General features: G+C 39.7%; 1 protein-coding gene across 12 annotated transcripts in view; it reads right to left on the bottom strand.

The window, feature by feature from the left end:
- The window catches only part of UVRAG (UV radiation resistance associated), a 324,682-nt gene that overhangs the window by 241,326 nt on the left and 64,765 nt on the right, over positions 1–18,591 (bottom strand). The gene's annotated exons all lie outside the window — the stretch shown is intronic.

Here is an 18,591-nt window from a genome sequence, read left to right as displayed (position 1 = left end):
TTGGAAAAAAAAAACACCCACACATAAGTAGCCCTGCCCAATTCAAACACATGTTATTCAAGAGTCAAATGTATTAGCAAAGCTAATCTGGTCTAGCAATTCTATTTCTGGGAATATACCCAAAAGAACTGAAAGCAAAAACTCAAAGAAAGAGAAATTTGTACACCCATGTTCATAGGAGCATTATTCACGGTAGTCGAGGGGTGGAAGTAACCCAAGTGTTCATCAACAGATTAACAGATAAAATGTGGTTTATTCATGTAACAGAATACTAGTTATCCTTAAAAAGGAAAGAAATTCTGACACACGCTGTAACACGCATGACCCTTAAAGACATTATGTTATGTAAAACAAGCCAGTGACAAAAGGACAACTACTGTGTGGTTCCACCTGCATGAGGCACCGAGAGCAGTCAGAGTCACAGAAACAGGAAGTAGAAGGGTGAGCGCCAGAGACTCGAGGAGGACGGAGACGGGGAGTTATTGTTTAAAGGGTAGACAGAGAGTTCCAGTTTCACGAGACAGAAGGAGTTCTGGAGAGGGACAGTAGGGACAGCTGTAAAACAAGGTGAATGTCCTTAATGCCACCAAACCGTACACTTAAAATGGTTACGACAGTGAATTTTCTATTACGTATATTTCACAATTAAAATAATTTTTTAAAGAAAGATTTATACACCAGGAACAAGTGGTATTTACCCAAGGTATGTAAAAGTGGTTTGATAAACGAAAATCAAGTCAACACAACATATCAAGTTGAAGGATTCATATTTCCCAATTCAATGTTTGCTACAAAGCAATACTAATCAAAACAGCGTTGTACTGGCATAATGACAGACATATACATCAATGAAACAGAACCAAGGATACAGAAATACATTCATCTATCTACAGTCAACTGATTTTAAACAAAGGTGTCAGGACTGAGAAAGAACAGTCATTTCAACAATGATGCTGAAACAACTAAATGGCCACATGCAAAATAATAAAGTTGGACCCATTCCTAACACCATGTGCAAAACTTGCAACTAGGATCAAAGACATAAGTGTTAAGACTAAAACAACAAAACCATTAACGCACCTAATGATTGCCAACCCTAGTATACTGCTGTTGGGAACACAAAGTGATCAGCAGCTATGGAAAAAAGTTTGGCAATTCCTCAAAAAGTGAAGCACAGAATTACTATATCATCTGGAATCTATAGCGATTCCACTCCAAGGTATAAAACCAAAAGAACTGAAAACAAATTCTTGTACATAAATGTTCACAGCAGCACTATTCACAACAGCCAAAAGGTAGAAACAATTCAAACATCCATCAGTGGGTGAACACTATATAACCTCGGAGGTGATCTATAAAACCTCAGATTTGCCAATGGATTCTTAGATATGATGCCAAAAGCATAAGCAACAAAAGAAATAATAGATAACAGATAAACTGGACTTCATCAAAATTAAACTTCTGTTCTGTTTAACAAAGGACACTATAACGAAAGTCAAAAAAAAAAATCCAAAAAAAGGGAGAAAATATTTTCAAATCATGTATCTGATAAAGGTCTAATATCCAGAATACATAAAGAAGTCTGACAACCCAACAACAAAAAGACAACCCAATTATAAACTGGGCAAAGGACTCAAAGACACACTTTTCCAGAAAAGATATACAAATAGCCAACAAGCACATGAAAAGAAGCCCAATATCACTAGTCATTAGGGAAATGTAATTCAAACTCACAATGAGATTCTACTTAATACTTTATATAACTAAACAAAATTTAAAATTTGGAAAAAAACAAAAAATAATGTTGGTAAGGATGTGGAGAAATTGGCAACCCTAGTATACTGCTGTTGGGAACATAAAGTGGTCAGCAGCTATGGAAAAAAGTTTGGCAATTCCTCAAAAAGTGAAGCACAGAATTACTATATCATCTAGCGATCCCACTCCAAGGTATAAAACCAAAAGAACTGAAAACAAATTCTTGTACATAAATGTTCACAGCAGCACTATTCACAACAGCCAAAAGGTAGAAACAATTCAAACATCCATCATTGGATGAACAGATAAACTAAACATGGTGTATTCATACAATGGGATATCATTCAGCCAAAAAGAGAAGTACTGACACATGCTACATTTGGATGCACCTCAAAAACACTGAGCAGCCAGACATAAAAGGTTACGCATTGTATGATTCCATTTATATTCAATACTCAGAATAAATGAAACCATAGAGAGAAAAGCAAGTTGGTAGCTGCTGGGGGTTGGGGAACACCAAATGGAGAGTGAACGTTTAATGGCATTTTCTTTTGCTGTGATAAAAATGTTATGCAACTTGTTGGAGATAGTGTTTGCACAACATTGTGAACGTTCCCAATGCCACTGAATCACACACTTTAAAATGCTTAGGGAATTCCCTGGTGGTCCAGTGGTTATGACTCGGTGCTTTCACTGCTGGGCCTGGGTTTGATCCCTGGTGGGGAAACTAAGATTCCACAAGCTGTGCAATGAGGCCAAAAACAAAAAAAAACAAAACAGAAAAGCATAAATTCATGTTATATAAATTCCAACCCAATTAAAAAGAGAGGGAGCTGGCTATGAAATAATCTACATATCATGAGGGCAGCTGAAGAGAAAAGACAGAGACAGGAGATAATCCTACAGATCAGATCAGATCAGTCGCTCAGTCGTGTCCGACTCTTTGCGACCCCATGAATCGCAGCACGCCAGGCCTCCCTGTCCATCACCAACTCCCGGAGTTCACTCAGACTCATGTCCATCGAGTCAGTGATGCCATCCAGCCATCTCATCCTCTGTCGTCCCCTTCTCCTCCTGCCCCTAATCCCTCCCAGCATCAGAGTCTTTTCCAATGAGTCAACGCTTCCCATGAGGTGGCCAAAGTACTGGAGTTTCAGCTTTAGCATCATTCCTTCCAAAAAAATCCCAGGGAACAAATGAGCTACAAAAAGACACCCGAAATAAACTTCAGATTCTCAGGAGAAATGATTGGTGACACTCCACTTAGCTGTTCTTATTTTATGCAAAAAGCTGCCAAACATCTTTTCTACTAAAAACTTATCCACACTCACATATAACTAAAAGCAACACATTATACCAAGAACTCTGGGTCTTAATCCACTCTGCCTGTTATAGAAGTGAAAAAAACCATTTAAATCCTCTAGGTCTTAGTTTCTTTAACAATAAAATGAGATGAGACTACTACTAATATAAACAATGAACGATAATAGCCAAACACAAAAGTAACATGTGTGAGCATTCACAGTATTCCAGGGAGTGTTGTTTTTCATGTTAAATGAACATTGTGATATTAACATTAAAGGTAAACATACATAATACTCATGAGACCCTGTGAAACAGGTACTATTCTTATCCCCACTTTAAAGGTAAGGAAACTGAGACACAGGGAGGATTAAGTGGAAGAGCCATACAGTCTGGCTCCACAGCTTGTGTTCTTAATGACCATGCTTTACTTGATCTCTAAGACCTTTTCCAGTTCTCAAATTCTGGGTCCATGTACATTTAAGGCAACTCAAGGACATTATTAAACCCTTCTGCTTCAGCCACAACTCAGCAATTAACATTCTTGAAATATGCTAAGAGCCTTGCTCTGAATGACATCTAACGTCACCAGATGTGCAATCCCGACAGACCTCTGATGAAGGATCATAATGGAAAGAAATGGCTCATTTGTATCTGGTTATCTGTGTGAGATACTGCCAAGTGCCAAAGAGCCCCGAGGAGATTTACATGTCACTCAAAATTCTCCTGAAGCCAGGCCTAACAATTCTTTTTCAAAGAAGCAAACAGGATAGGCACCAGTCTGGGTGAGTGCCTATTAAACTGCTCAAGGAAACAGATAATTTCACATACCCAAAGACCAAAAGTAATTCCAGGCAGATGATCAGGTGTGTTACTAGATCAGTGATCTACAAATTTTCTCAGTCGACAGCCAGATTGTAAATATTTCAGGCTTTGCAAGCCACATCATCTCCACTGCATACTTTCCTTTGTTTTCGCCTTCAAATTCTTCACAAATGTAAAAACCATTCTTAGCTCGCAGGTCACATAAAAACATGTGGGGACTGTAATTTGCTTATTCATGTACTAGATCACTGAATAAGTCAACTTTTAAAATGTGTTACTGTACGTTTTGAGAGTTGTCAGCTACTAAAACAGTCAAAGACAATCCTTTATTAAAACTCTAAAAGTTCTACTAAAATAATCCTGTGGACAGGGTAACTGTTTATGAAGCAAACAACAATATATACATATACATATTCATTTCAGTGTTTACTGAATATCTAATACATACAAGATGTCAGGCAATTTCTATCATCCTTATAAAAGTATACAACCTAATAAAGTATATAACCCAGCTAAGGTTCCAAGTGAAGTAAAACTGCTTGTAAGAAAGGTTAAAAAGAAAAGCTATAGGAGTTCCAATATGGTAAAGATTCCACCTAGTAGAAGCAGAAACATCAAAGGCTGCAGGGGTAGCAATACTTGGGATAGATTAACAAGTACAGAAAGCTGAAGGGCAGTGAAGGAAAGACCCACACACACTGAACACCTTTAGCTGAAGCATGGCAGTGGGAAAACATAAGCTGTATTCAGAGAAAATTAAACAGTGGTCCAATTTGTTCAGCTCCAATGATGTCAAAATTACTTGGAACACCAGAGGGGAAAATAGTGGGAGATACAGCTACGTGACAAGGTTGAGAGGGCCAGACGCAGAAAGCCTTGAATGTCATACTAAAAAGTGAGACAACCTTCATAAAGGACTCCTGCAAAGTTTCCAACAGTGTAGGCCAATGATCAAAGCTGCATTTAGGGAAGGTTACTCTGGTAATGACACACACAACAAACTAGAGGAAGCAGAAAGCCCAAACACCCGCTAGGAGGCTATTTTAGAAATCCACATGTACTAGAAGGAATGAGAACTCAAATTCTGAAGAATAAAGGAGACAGACAGAGAAAAGAAGTAAAGATAAAAGCAGAGATATACCAAAAATACTATACCACTGACTGAATTTAGGTTGATGGAGAAAAGGAAATTAGGTCAGAGATTTGGCCACATCTAGCAGACCAGAAGTAACTCCATACAACCTTTAAAGCAAAGGAATAAAAAAAAAAAAAAAATGAAAGTATGCTTTAGGAATAAGATTAATCAGGCAGTGGTGAATCAGACAAAATGGATACAAAGAGACCAGAGCCACAGGCTCGCCAGGAAACTACTGCAGTAATCCTGCCTTACGAAGGTGCCAGGCCGAGCCTGGATCATGGCAATGGATATGGAAAAGCAGTCAAAAATGAGTGATTTCAAAGAAGGACTCAAGAGTCCAGGAGCTGAATGAATTGAGTGGATGAAAGAAATCAATCAAGGCTAACTGCAAAATTTGAGACCTCAATAAATGTAAAAAATAGTTAATAAAAATGAAAAACACACACACACACACACAACTGGAAGGAAAAGCAAACCTGGAGAGAAAATTAAAGAGATCCATTTAAAATATAATAATTTGCAAAAGGAAGATGTCTCTGAAGAAGTGGTCAGAAACTATTTAAGCACAGATGAATGAGAATTTTAAACAACATGCTATACAACTGATGACAATGAAACAGTATATCCCAGCAGAGTGTTAAATGATCTGCTACTACAACATTCATTCACTCATTCAACAAATATTTACTGAATTATTACTACATGCCCACCACCATGCTAAGCACTAGGGATAATTCATTTATAGACACTGTCCCTGCTCATACACAGTGCACAGTCTAGTAAGAAAGAGAGTTGAGCAAATGGGTAATCAGAATATAACTAGCTGAGGACAGCAACAAGAAAAATGAAAAGCAAGGTTCTATGAGAGTACATAGAGGGGTGTCCAAACTGTACATAGGGATATGTCACAGAAAACCATTCTCTGGAAATGAGGTCTAAAGCTCTAAAACTGAAATGGATAAATTTTAGCTTTTTAAGAAACTGTTATGGGTGAGGTGCTTCAAAATCAAGAATTAGATCACTGTAAGAGGAGCCTGGTAGGCTGCAGTCCATGGGGTCACGAAGAGTTGGACACGGGACACAACTGAGCGACTTCACTTTCACTTTTCACTTTCATGCATTGGAGAAGGAAATGGCAACCCACTCCAGTGTTCTTGCCTGGAGAATCCCAGGGACGGGGGAGCCTGGTGGGCTGCCATCTGTGGGGTCGCACAGAGTCAGACACGACTGAAGCGACTTAGCAGCAGCAAGACCTTACAAGTCCATTAATTACTCTGAAATGACTTGAATAAAAGGGACATGATGAACATTTTAGAAAGATAAATCTGGCTCCAATGTCAAGAACCAGGAAAGAAACAGATGTTTAGCACGTATCTCAAGTAGTGATTCAAAAAAGTAACTCAGAAAAAGAGGGGAGCGTTTAGGATGACTCCCTGCTCTGACTTGAGAAAACACATGGACAACAGTACCACGCACTGAACCAAGGAATATGATAAGGGTGGGGGGACTGAGCTCAGTCTAGGATCTGTGGAGTGAGTGTCTCTGACATGGCTGGATGGCATCACCGACTCAACAGACGTGAGTCTAAGCAAACTCCGGGAGACAGTGAAGGACAGGGAAGCCTGGCGGCCTGGTGTGCTACAGTCCATGGGGTCACAAAGAGTCACATGTGACTTAGCAATTAAACAACAATGAGTCTCTGAAACACTCAGCAATCTGACTCAAGTCTAGATATTTGGAAGTACTGACCGGAGAAGTAGACTTGGGAGAGATCTGAATCACCCAGACACAATGTGTCAATGAGAAGACAAAAGGTCTGAGTGGAAGCCTGAGGACAATACCTTAAAGGCCCCAGCAAAGGCCTGCCCCATGGGACTGATAGTAGACTATACAGGGGTATATGTGTGTGTGCGTTCAGTCACTCAGTTGTGTCCGACTCTTTGTGACCACATGGACTGCAGCCCACCAGGCTCCTCTGTCCATGGGATTCTCCACGCAAGAATACTGGAGTGGGTTGTCATTTCCCACTCTAGGGGAGTTTCCTGACCCAGGGATCAAAGCCATGCCCTCCGCATTGGCAGGCGGATTCTTTACCATTTCACCACCAGGGAAGCCCTAGTAGACTATATACATTACTCTTAAAACTGTTAAGTGAGCTCTGCAAATAGTCCCTCTTCTATTTACTTAGGGAGAATAAGGAATCATAATGGACAATGGAAAAAAAAAAAAAAAAACCTGTGGCTCATTGGCTCATTCTACTACTTGGGCACATTTTCAGATATAGTGAGCATACTTTTTCAAAATTTAGTATTTATTTCAACAAGGACAGGGGAGCCTGGTGTGCTGCAGTCCATGGGGTTGCAACAAGTTGGACACGACTGAGTGACTGAACAACAATTTGTACAACTCCTCCTAAAATGGTTACCTGAAGAATCAAAAGAAAGCCCGTGTTCCTATGTGTGTATGTCAGTTGGATATTAACACACTTTTAAGTGTCACTAAGGTTTAAACTGAGAAAAACGTGCACGTATCTCTGCCAAGCACCTTCAAGCCTCAGACACTCACTGCCACTGAGCTCTGACGAAGCCCAGATGCTGAGCTGCTAAGGAGGGAAAGTGAGACTGCTTCCTCGACAATGAACCTGAGCTGAATATGCAGATTCCCCCAGATCCGGTCTGAGGTTTGAGACAGCATATGTTTTCTTCTCCTTCAAAACAGAAGCAATGAAAATAAGAATAATGTTATTAAGCAAAGGTATACAGATCCTGAAACTAAATTCTTTTTTTTTTTTTTAATTCATGTAATAGGGATGAAGAGGTTCTTCTTCACAAGTGTGAACTGAAGGTTCACACTTCAGTTTTTCAAACTACCCTCAAAAAATGATCACAATCATAGTCACACACTCCAAAGTATGAAATGGGTTAAATGTCACCAATACAACTCCGTAATAAGAGAGTTGACAGTGACCCTGCTGAAGTAGCCATCCTTTAAGAGAAAAGTGTACTACAGAACAGAGACAGGACCCATATGATCCTGTTGCTGCTGCTGCTGCTGCTGCTAAGTCGCTTATAGTCGTGTCCGACTCTGTGCAACCCCACAGATGGCAGCCAACCAGGCTCCACCATCCCTGGGATTTCCTTCTCCACATGTGAGCCTAGTGGACCTCATTTACTCAAGAAAAATATCTTCCAAGCAAAGTCTACACTAAATCCTGGGACTAAAAGAATGAGTAAGAGACAACCTCAGCCCTAAAGAAGATTACACTCTAACAGGAGAAAGGACATACACACAGTTACTATAATTGTGAGAAGTGAGAGGGAAGAGAAGGCAACAGTGATATCATGCTAACTGGGTGAAAAAGTCAAAGAAAGGGTTCCCAGCTTTCTAGAGAAACAATTTAAATGGAAACTGACTCCCAGAGGGGAAAGTTTAAAAAAAAGTCAAGAATGCCCTCACTACAAATCTAAGAAAGAATAATAAAGATCAGTTTACAAAATTTAAACAAAGTTTTCAACTCTCTGAATCCCCTAGTGAGGATGAGTCCGGAGCTCTGTTTCTGTTTACTTTCTAAGAACCCAAAACATCTATATGAAGAGCTGTGCTTGGCTTTGAATTTTCCAGTATTAAAATTCTGAAAAGCTCAAAAATTGTGCTAAGGAGACAAGATCCTCCAAATTCATAACAGGAAACGTGGCATTTTCCCAGATTATTCTCTGGCTTCAATGAAGACAGAGAATGGGGACCACACTGCAGCAGCAGGATTTATAAATATGAATTACAGGATGAGATGATTTTCCAAACATCTGTCAGAAGCTAATCTGATCCAAGAGAAGAGGGGGTGGGGGTAAGGAGAGAGACTTAGAGGAAAGCCAAATAGACTAACGTGTGGAAATTTTGTGGACTTTGGTGGGTTGATGGCATCTTGGGCATTGCATGCCCACTCTACAACGATAAATACCCAAAGTCTGTACAATAATATACTTTATACCATTCAGAGCACTTATGTATGTACCCTCATTTGATCCTAACAATGCACATAGTAGATATCTCTAGGTAAACGTAAAGAAAGTGACGTGGTACTTTGACATGCTCTGTGAAATAGGAAGAAATCTAGAGATATCACGTAGCATAGTTGTCAAGAGGTTTTTGAATAAATCAGACCTGGTTTCAATCACTGTTCTGCTACTTACTAAGTCAAGGATATGGTTTTTCCAGTAGTCATGTATGGATGTGAGAGTTGGACTATAAAGAAAGCTGAGTGCTGAAGAACTGATGCTTTTGAACTGTGGTGTTGGAGAAGACTCTTGAGAGTCCCTTGGACTGCAAGGAGATCCAACCAGTCCATTCTAAAGGAGATCAGTCCTGGGTGTTCATTGGAAGGACTGATGTTGAAGCTGAAACTCCAATACTTTGGCCACCTGATGCGAAGAACTGACTCACTGGAAAAGACCCTGATGCTGGGAAAGATTGAAGGCAGGAGGAGAAGGGGATGACAGAGGATGAGATGGTTGGATGGCATCACCAACTCAATGGACATGAGTTTGGATAAACTCCGGGAGCTGGTGATGGACAGAGGCCTGGCATGCTATGGTCCATGGGGTCGCAAAGAGTCGAACACGACTGAGTGACTGAACTGAAGTAATCCTGGATTAGTAGTTGAACGTTTTCTTCTAGGATACTGTATCTATACAATGATGATAACTACCTCATGGAACTGTTATACAGATTAAATAAAACATAAAAAGTAGATAGTATAGTGTCTGACATACAGTAGGTACTCAGTAAACAAAAACCAGCAATAATTTTCAAAAGTTCCATATTCACCTAAGTAATACTGTTTTTAGGATACCACACCAGCTCAAATAATTCAGAAACAAAATTTTACCCTGGACTTAAACCGAGCTCAGATACCTAGAGGTTTTATTAATAAAGTTAGTAGTTATTAATTAGAAACAGCCCCTGAGGATCTGTCTGGTCTGTTTCTTGTATTTCATAATCTGCTTGAGGGGGTAGGGTGGGGACAGAGCTCTTCAAGGAAAACTGAATAAAATATGTATAAGAATGAGCTATTTTTTGTGATCCTCCAACCTTCACTTGGGAGAAGGAAATAGCAACCCACTCCAATATTCTTGCCTGGAGAATCCCAGGGACAGGGGAGCCTGTTGGGCTGCCGTCTATGGGGTCACACAGAGTTGGACACGACTGAAGTGACTTAGCAGCAACCTTCACTTGATGACGTACTGAGAGATCTGGGTAGAAATTATACCATATCCCTTTCTCTGTTGTTAAAATACAGGCAGTACTTGACACACTTAATCCCCACTTCTGAATGTTCCGCTTGAGTACCATGTGGGACGTGCTTTGGAAACAAGTTAGCATCCATGAATTTGACCAGCAAGAGGAAACAGCCATCTTTTTAATTTCTCAGTTCTATAAAGTTAACTAGACAAAAATCTCTTTTCAAAGTTTCAGCATCTTCAGTTTGAAAACAAAAATACTAATACTTTGCCCACCTGAGTTGTTATAAGTTAAAGACGGTATCTTTAACAGCATTTAATCACACAAATAAAAGGATGGAAGAAACCTCAAAAAGCACTTAAAAGAAGAAAATCATCTATTCATCACTTTTACACAGGTGACATGGTATAATGAAGAGCATATCTAGAAAGACAGAGATCTATGTTCTGATCCTGGTTCTGCCGCTAACTCATCCTGATTTCCTGATCATTCATTTATTCCCCCAAATACTTACTGTTAGCTGCTAGATGCCTGCAGCTGCTACTACTACTAAAACTTCTAATAGTAGTCCTCTGCCTTCCCTACAGAACAGACTAAAATAACTTATAGAGCTATGAAACTATCGGAGAAGGCAATGGCACCCCACTCCAGTACTCTTGCCTGGAAAATCCCATGGACGGAGGAGTCTGGTAGGCTGCAGTCCATGGGGTCGCTAAGAGTCGGACACGACTGAGCGACTTCACTTTCACTTTTCACTTTCATGCATCGGAGAAGGAAATGGCAACCCGCTCCAGTGTTCTTGCCTGGAAAATCCCAGGGACGGTGGAGCCTGATGACTGCCGTCATGGGGTCGCACAGAGTCGGACACGACTGAAGCGACTTAGCAGTAGCAGCAGTAGCAATAAAACTATGTGATGATTTTTTCTATTACATTTGATATTATTATAGCTATGTCTAAGTTACCACCTAAGGCATGAAACTACTCTCCATGTCAAGTTCAAGAGGCTCTCTAAGCCTCAGTTTCTTTATCCATGAGATAAGAGCGCTGAGTTAAATAAGCCTAATATTCCCTCCAGGATCTTCCCTGGTGGCTCAGACGGTAAAGCGTCTGCCTACAATATGGGAGACCTGGGTTCAATCCCTGGGTCGGGAAGATCTCCTGAAGAAGGAAATGGCAACCTACTCCAGTATTCTTACCTGGAAAATCCCATGGATGGAGGAACCTGGTTAGGCTACATTCCATGGGGTCGCAAAGAGTCAGACACAACTGAGCAACTTCACTCATTCACTCAATATCCCCTCCAGTAGCAGAACAAAACTGGGATTAGAAATCAGGTTTTCTACTTAGCAAAAGTATCATGCCTTGACCAACATAAAATAAGGAATTCCCACTTGTACAGGATCTGAAACTTGCTGTTGTCCCTAAATCTTCAATCTCAGTTGGACTATGTACTTGAGATGATCAACTCATATGGTTGACTTTGTGAAATTAATAACCAAACTGTTATTTCAATCTCCTGAGAGTGTTTCGGAGAAGGCAATGGCAAGCCACTCCAGTACTCTTACCTAGAAAATCCCATGGACGGAGGAGCTATTAGGCTGCAGCCCATTGGCGTTGCTATGAGTTGGATACAACTGAGTGACTTCACTTTCACTTTTCACTTTCACACATTGGAGAAGGAAATGGCAACCCACTCCAGTGTTCTTGCCTGGAGAATCCCAGGGATGGCCGAGCCGGGTAGGCTGCCGTCTATGGGGTCGCACAGAGTTGGACACGACTGAAGCGACTTAGCAGCAGCAGCAGCAGAGAGTGTTTTACTCCAAAAAGATCTGATCCTTTTTATTTGGATTCTTGTTATTCAGTCACTCAGTCGTGTGGGATTCCTTATGACCCCATGGAATGCAGCATGCCAGGCTTCCCTGTCCTTTACTATCTCCTGGAGTTTGCTCAATTCTACTCGTGCTTCAATTTTTTTCCCATTAAAATGGGAATGCACTGCCATCTACTGGACTCTGAAGACATTGCTGCTACAGTTTTTTGTCTGAGAACAAGAATTCTTAACAATTTAAAGCTTTTTATACTTTATCAATAACATAGTAGTTATTATGACAATATAAGTTATATAAAAATAAAACTCCAAAATCTGAGGCTAGGGATAAGGTAGGGTAAGAGAGAAAAGTACTATCCCTTTGAGATTTTTAATCTCAATTGTTGCTATGGCAGTTCTAAATATAGCAAGCGTTCACCTACATTTGTTAACAAAGTAAGCCCCTCCTACATGCCAGGCACTGTTCAAGGGACACAACTGCTGACAGAGTGTACCTATTAGAGAGCAATCCCTCTTTTCATATGGTTTAGAGACTACTGAGTAGTGGTGTCCATACTGAACCTTCCTCATGTGCCAGGCTCATAATATGCATTATCACCTTTAATATTCAAAATAATTTATGATGAGGAAGAAATTGTTATCTCCACTTACAGACAAAAAAACAAACTCAGAGATGACTCAGTTTGCCCAAAATCTCATGGGTAAGTAGAAGTGGTGCCTGGAATTCGACTCACATCAATCTGACTCCAACACCCATATTCTTAACCACTAGGAGTGCCCATTCACCCAAGCAGCTGTCAGCCTTCTTCCAAAAAGAAAAGTTGTTGCCAAAAAGAAATTCAGATAATGATAATTTCACATGTCTGTATTAAAGGCAAAACTCCTGCACAGGGATCTGAAAAGTTTCCAGCTTACTGGATCAAGAGCTGGCCCAACAGCCTCTCATTCCCGATGCTCCTCCAACTGCCCTCCTAGTAGCAAAATCCACCTGGGAAACCTCTCTCCCGCTTACCTAGCCCAATTCACCAGCCTCTTCCTAAGGTTCTCTTCGAATCAGTTCCAGTTCTGCTACAACTCACTGTGTTAAGGTCCAAACAACTGACATCAAAAATAATTTTTCAAAATAAACCTATTTGTAAATTGCAGCTCTTCTGGAAAAAATGCTACTTTATCTCAGGTAAAAGAATAAATGTTGGTGAGTCTGCACCTAACATTTCTGCATCCCAGAGTACTGAGTTTAACAATGGGCATATAGTAGGTACTTGATACGTACTGACAAAAAAAAATCATGAATCAAGTTTACAACTAAAAATAGATTTTTATTATCATTTATTCGATTTTTTTTTATCTGCATTGCTGTTAAATATGTAAGGGTTTAATTTGTATGCCAAATAAATGAAACTTTACTACACAAATTTAACAAGGTGTCACTTCCTAATAATGCCAGCAGAAGTTACTGAATGAAGGCTTCAGAACCACAGTATATATTTTAGTCAAAGATTTTCAAATATATTAAATAGTTTCCAAACACATCCCTGAAAGTGAGATTGAATACTCATCCAATACAGTAAAAAGCTGAGACAATTACTAGAGTCCTAACAACTCTACAGAAATGAGTAAATCCTTTTTGAGAAGCAGATAAACAAAGAGGCAAAAGTTTCGAGCAAATAAGCTTCAACTTTTAGACCACGGTTGAAAAGTTTAGATCATAGACTCACCTAGAGCCGGACATCCTGGAATGTGAAGTCAGGTGGGCCTTAGGAGACATCACTACGAACAAAGCTAGTGGAAGTGATGGAATTCCAGTTGAGCTATTTCAAATCCTAAAAGATGATGCTGTGAAAGTGCTGCACTCAATATGCCAGCAAATTTGGAAAACTCAGCAGTGGCCACAGGACTAGAAAAGGTCAGTTTTCATTCCAATCCCAAAGAAAGGTAATGCCAAAGAACGCTCAAACTACCACACAATTGCACTCATCTCACACGCTAGTAAAGTAATGCTCAAAATTCTCCAAGCCAGGCTTTAGCAATACATGAACCATGAACTTCCAGATGTTCAAGCTGGTTTCAGAAAAGGCAGAGGAACCAGAGATCAAATTGCCAACATTCCCTGGATTATCAAAAAAGCAAGAGAGTTCTAGAAAAACATCTATTTCTGCTTTGTTGACTATGCCAAAGCCTTTGACTGTGTGGATCACAATAAATGGTGGAAAATTCTGAAAGAGATGGGAATACCAGACCACCTGACCTGCCTCTTGAGAAACCTGATTACAGGTCAGGAAGCAACAGCTAGAACTGGACATGGAACAACAGACCGGTTCCAAATAGCAAAAGGAGTGCGTCAAGGCTGTATATTATCACCCTGCTTATTTAACTTCTATGCAGAGTACATCATGAGAAATGCTGGGCTGAAGGAAGCACAAGCTGGAATCAAGATTGCTGGGAGAAATATCAATAACCTCAGATATGCAGATGACACCAGCCTTATGGCAGAAAGTGAAGAAGAACTAAAGAGCCTCTTGATGAAAGTGAAAGAGGAGAGTGAAAAAGTTGGCTTAAAGCTCAACATTCAGAAAACAAAGATCATGGCATCTGGTCCCATCACTTCATGGCAAATAGATGGGGAAACAGTGGAAACTGGTTGACTTTATTTTTCTGGGCTCCAAAATCACTGCAGATGGTGACTGCAGCCATGAAATTAAAAGACGTTTGCTCCTTGGAAGGAAAGTTATGACCAACCTCAACAGCATATTAAAAAGCAGACATTACTTTGCCAACAAAAGTCCGTCTAGTCAAGGCTATGGATTTTCCAGTAGTCATGTATGGATGTGAGTTGGACTATAAAGAAAGCTAAGCACCAAAGAACTGATGCTTTTGAACTGTGGTGTTGGAGAAGACTCTTCAGAGTCCGTTGGACTGCAAGGAGATCCAACCAGTCCATCCTAAAGGAGATCAGTCCTGGGTCTTCATTGGAGGGCCTGATGTTGAAGCTGAAACTCCAATACTTGGCCACCTGATACGGAGAGCTGACTCATTTGGAAAAGACCCTGATGCTGGGAAAGATTGAGGGCAGGAGTAGAAGGGGACGACAGATGATGAGATGGTTGGATGGCATCACCAACAAAATGGACATGGGTTTGGGAGGACTCCAGGAGTTGGTGATGGACAGGGAGGCCTGGTGTGCTATGGTTCATGAGGTCGCAAAGAGTCAGATATGACTGAGCGACTGAACTGAACTGAACTTTAGACCATGGTGGCTGAAGATACTTTAACATGGACAGAAGAAGAATTAACAGCAACATAATCATCAAATGTGTTTCTGGTTACAGCTAATGTAAAAAACCAGGAATGCTGAAGAACTGGTCAACAAAAACTTTAGTCACTATTTAAAAAGTTGCTTTAAAACATGCTTCCTTGTGATAGCTTCACAAGTAATCTTTCATCTTCCATATAGAACATACATTCTTAAAGCCTTGCTGCCTTAGAATATTTTAATCCTTTATGAAATATTTCAGCCACAGATATTCTATCCATATTCAGTGACTGTGATTACAAGTATATTTGGACTTACTTCTGTCACTGTACCACATGCTTCTGTTTACTATTTGTTTTCTTTTTTGTTTTCCTTTTCTGGCTCCTATCAAGTTGACAGAGTTTGCTACTCCTTATATTCCCTTTTTTCCCTCTGCCAATTAAAAATCTATACTGTTTCTAGTATTTAGTAGGTATCTTGACATTTTTACCATGCACACTTAACCACAAGCTATTATAAGAAATTTTAAACTTGTTTACTATCTCTAGCCTCCTCCTGAACAAATCAATGAGCCTTACTCTTCAAAGAGCCTCCCCCACCTTATTATTGTCTAGAGCAAACAGAGTCCTCACACTCTCTGTGGAGAAGGGTCAGTTGCTTTTCCTTCAACCCACTGTGAGCTGATACTTTAATAAAATACAATAAAAAGGCACAATAATGTCAAATGGCTATAAAAGTTTAAAAACATTTACTTTCACTTTTTTATACTTGGCTAACCACAGACTGGTGAGAGTTCTAGACTAGCTCTGGGCCACTTTGAACAACAGTGGTGATTTGTTTTATCATTTATGGTATAACTTAGTTTTTGTGTGCTTTTTGGTTTGTCAGCAGTTAGCCAAATTCACTAATGTTTTATCACTTTTATACACCCTGCTATAACTTGCTGCTATATCCCACATCTTCCCTTTGGGATCAATTCTTTATCTACCACATTCAGTATAGATAGAAGCAGTAAACCTTCAGTCTTCAGGTACTTAAAATTGTCTTTCACCCTCACTCTTTACTGAATGTTTACCAGAAACAGAACTGTATGTTAACAGTTAACAGCACTTTGAAGATACATTTCTTCTTGAATCTACTGTTGCTGATGAGAAGTCTGCTGTCAGTCTAATTTATAGGTAATATTTCCTTTCTCTCTATGAGCTTTTAAGATTTTCCCTTTTAAAATTATCCTTAAAGATGAGTGGTGTCCCTAAGATATCTTTTTTCAGCCTCCTTTTGTAATAGGGAGAGCCCTATCTCAGCTTTTACGCACATTTAGTGTTCATTTTGCCCAGAGAAGCCCATCTTTCAGCCAATTATATCAAATGCTTCTGCCCACTTCTTTGTGCTTCTATCTCTGTTTCAGAGATGTTTATTATCTTGCTTTTTGTTTGTTTTAGCAAAGAATGTCTCTTTAAACTTCTCTGATTTCATCAATCACTATCTTTGGTTTGCTTCAAAATCAAACCAAAACAAAAACCTCTCTTTCTTTAGCCTGAGATTCCACAAAAAATTTCGCTCCCTTTTCCTCATCCATCTCTCACCATTCCTTCTCTGCCACCTTATTACAACATCTCCTCCTATATTTGGCCTTTAAAAGTGAGAGATCCTCAGGCCCATTACTAAGTCCCTTTTTTCTCACTAAGTACTGCTCGTCCTTGGTCTATCTTATCTGAACCAATGATTTCAGTAACTATTTGCCACTGTTATATCTTGCTATTTGTATCTCTATCTTGCTTCTCTCCTCTGAACTCCAGATTCATATAATTCAAATGTCTCCTTTAAAACCTACACAGGGCTATCTTGAGGTATTCTCAAAGTCTATATGATCAAATCTCAACTCACGATCTGCCTCCAACAAAGCTGGTCTTCCTCCAGTTCCTTAGCTCTCTCAGTGCCTGGCACTTTTATCCATCTGGTTACTTCATCTAAGCCAGAAACCCAAAAGGCAGCCTTAATACCGTCTTTTTTCCTCTACCCTAAATTCAAACCAAGTCCTAATGATTTTACCTCCTAAAACTTTCCTAAATCTATCTGTTATTCTACCATAACCCTGTTCCAAAGTATCAAATCTCTTACCTGATACACTTATAAGTAAGATCCTTCTTACTGTCTTCCCACATACATTTTTGCTGCTTCTAAAATCCGTCCTTATAGCAGCCAGAGTGAAATTATTAAAACACAAATCTAATTATACCTCTGCCATGGTAAATATCCTTCAACACACTTCACTGCTCTTAGGATAAAATCTTTTAAAAGGTTCTGTTATGTGGTCCCTGACTACCTTTCCAGCCACATCTGGTATCATTTTCCCTTATTACCCAGACCTTCCTTCAGTTCCTTAAAACTCACTACTTCCTCTAGCACTTCATGGCCTTCCAACATTACCCTCCTCTACTCAGAAAGCTCTCTCTATTCAGCCCTCACTCTCTCCACATTGTTCACTTCCATTCATCCTCAGGATTGTAACCTTAAAAGTCAAGTCCCGAAGACCGTTCTTGAGCCACTAGAGCAGGTAAGACCAGCACACGCTTTTATAGCACTTGCCACCATTTACGTTTACATAGTTACCTGTTAGGTTACTTTACAGTGTGAGCTTCCTCCGTACACTCCATGACAGCAAGGACATCTGTCTGCTCATCACTGTACCCTGAGCACTTAGAGCACAGGAGCTGATGTATAGCAGGTGCTCAATAAATAGCCACTGAACGGATACCGCATCCTAGCAACAGCATTTCAGATCATCAAGAATTAGGAAACAACATGATCACTAAGGAAATCATGTAGAAACTCATTTCACTGGTTTGTGGCCAAAATTAAATAGGATAAAAAACATGAATCACCTGACATGGTACCACAGAGAGCAGGCACTTAGTAAAAACAAATTCCTTCTCCTTTCTCTAATCACCTTAAGATACAGAGACAGCAAAGACTATAATGAAACTGACTACAATATGACTTGCCTCAGGATTCTTAAATTTATTCAAAGCTGTAAAAGATATCTGAAACATTTAGTGAAACTGTATTACATTTAATCAAAAGCCACTATCCTTCTTTAACCCCTAAAGAATTGTTAGAAAGCAGCCAGTTGAGATTTTCTTTTAGGAAAATTAATATAATATGGATTTAGAAAAGATGTATGGGTGCAGTTACAAAATGAGGTTTCACCCGAAGCCACACTAAACAACAAACTTACACTTAAAACATGA

Source organism: Bubalus kerabau, chromosome 15 (genome assembly GCF_029407905.1).
Source record: "Bubalus kerabau isolate K-KA32 ecotype Philippines breed swamp buffalo chromosome 15, PCC_UOA_SB_1v2, whole genome shotgun sequence".
NCBI classification, from domain to species: domain Eukaryota; kingdom Metazoa; phylum Chordata; class Mammalia; order Artiodactyla; family Bovidae; genus Bubalus; species Bubalus kerabau.
The sequence above is the reverse complement of the archived record's forward strand: the minus strand, read 5'-3'. Positions and strand labels throughout refer to the sequence as shown.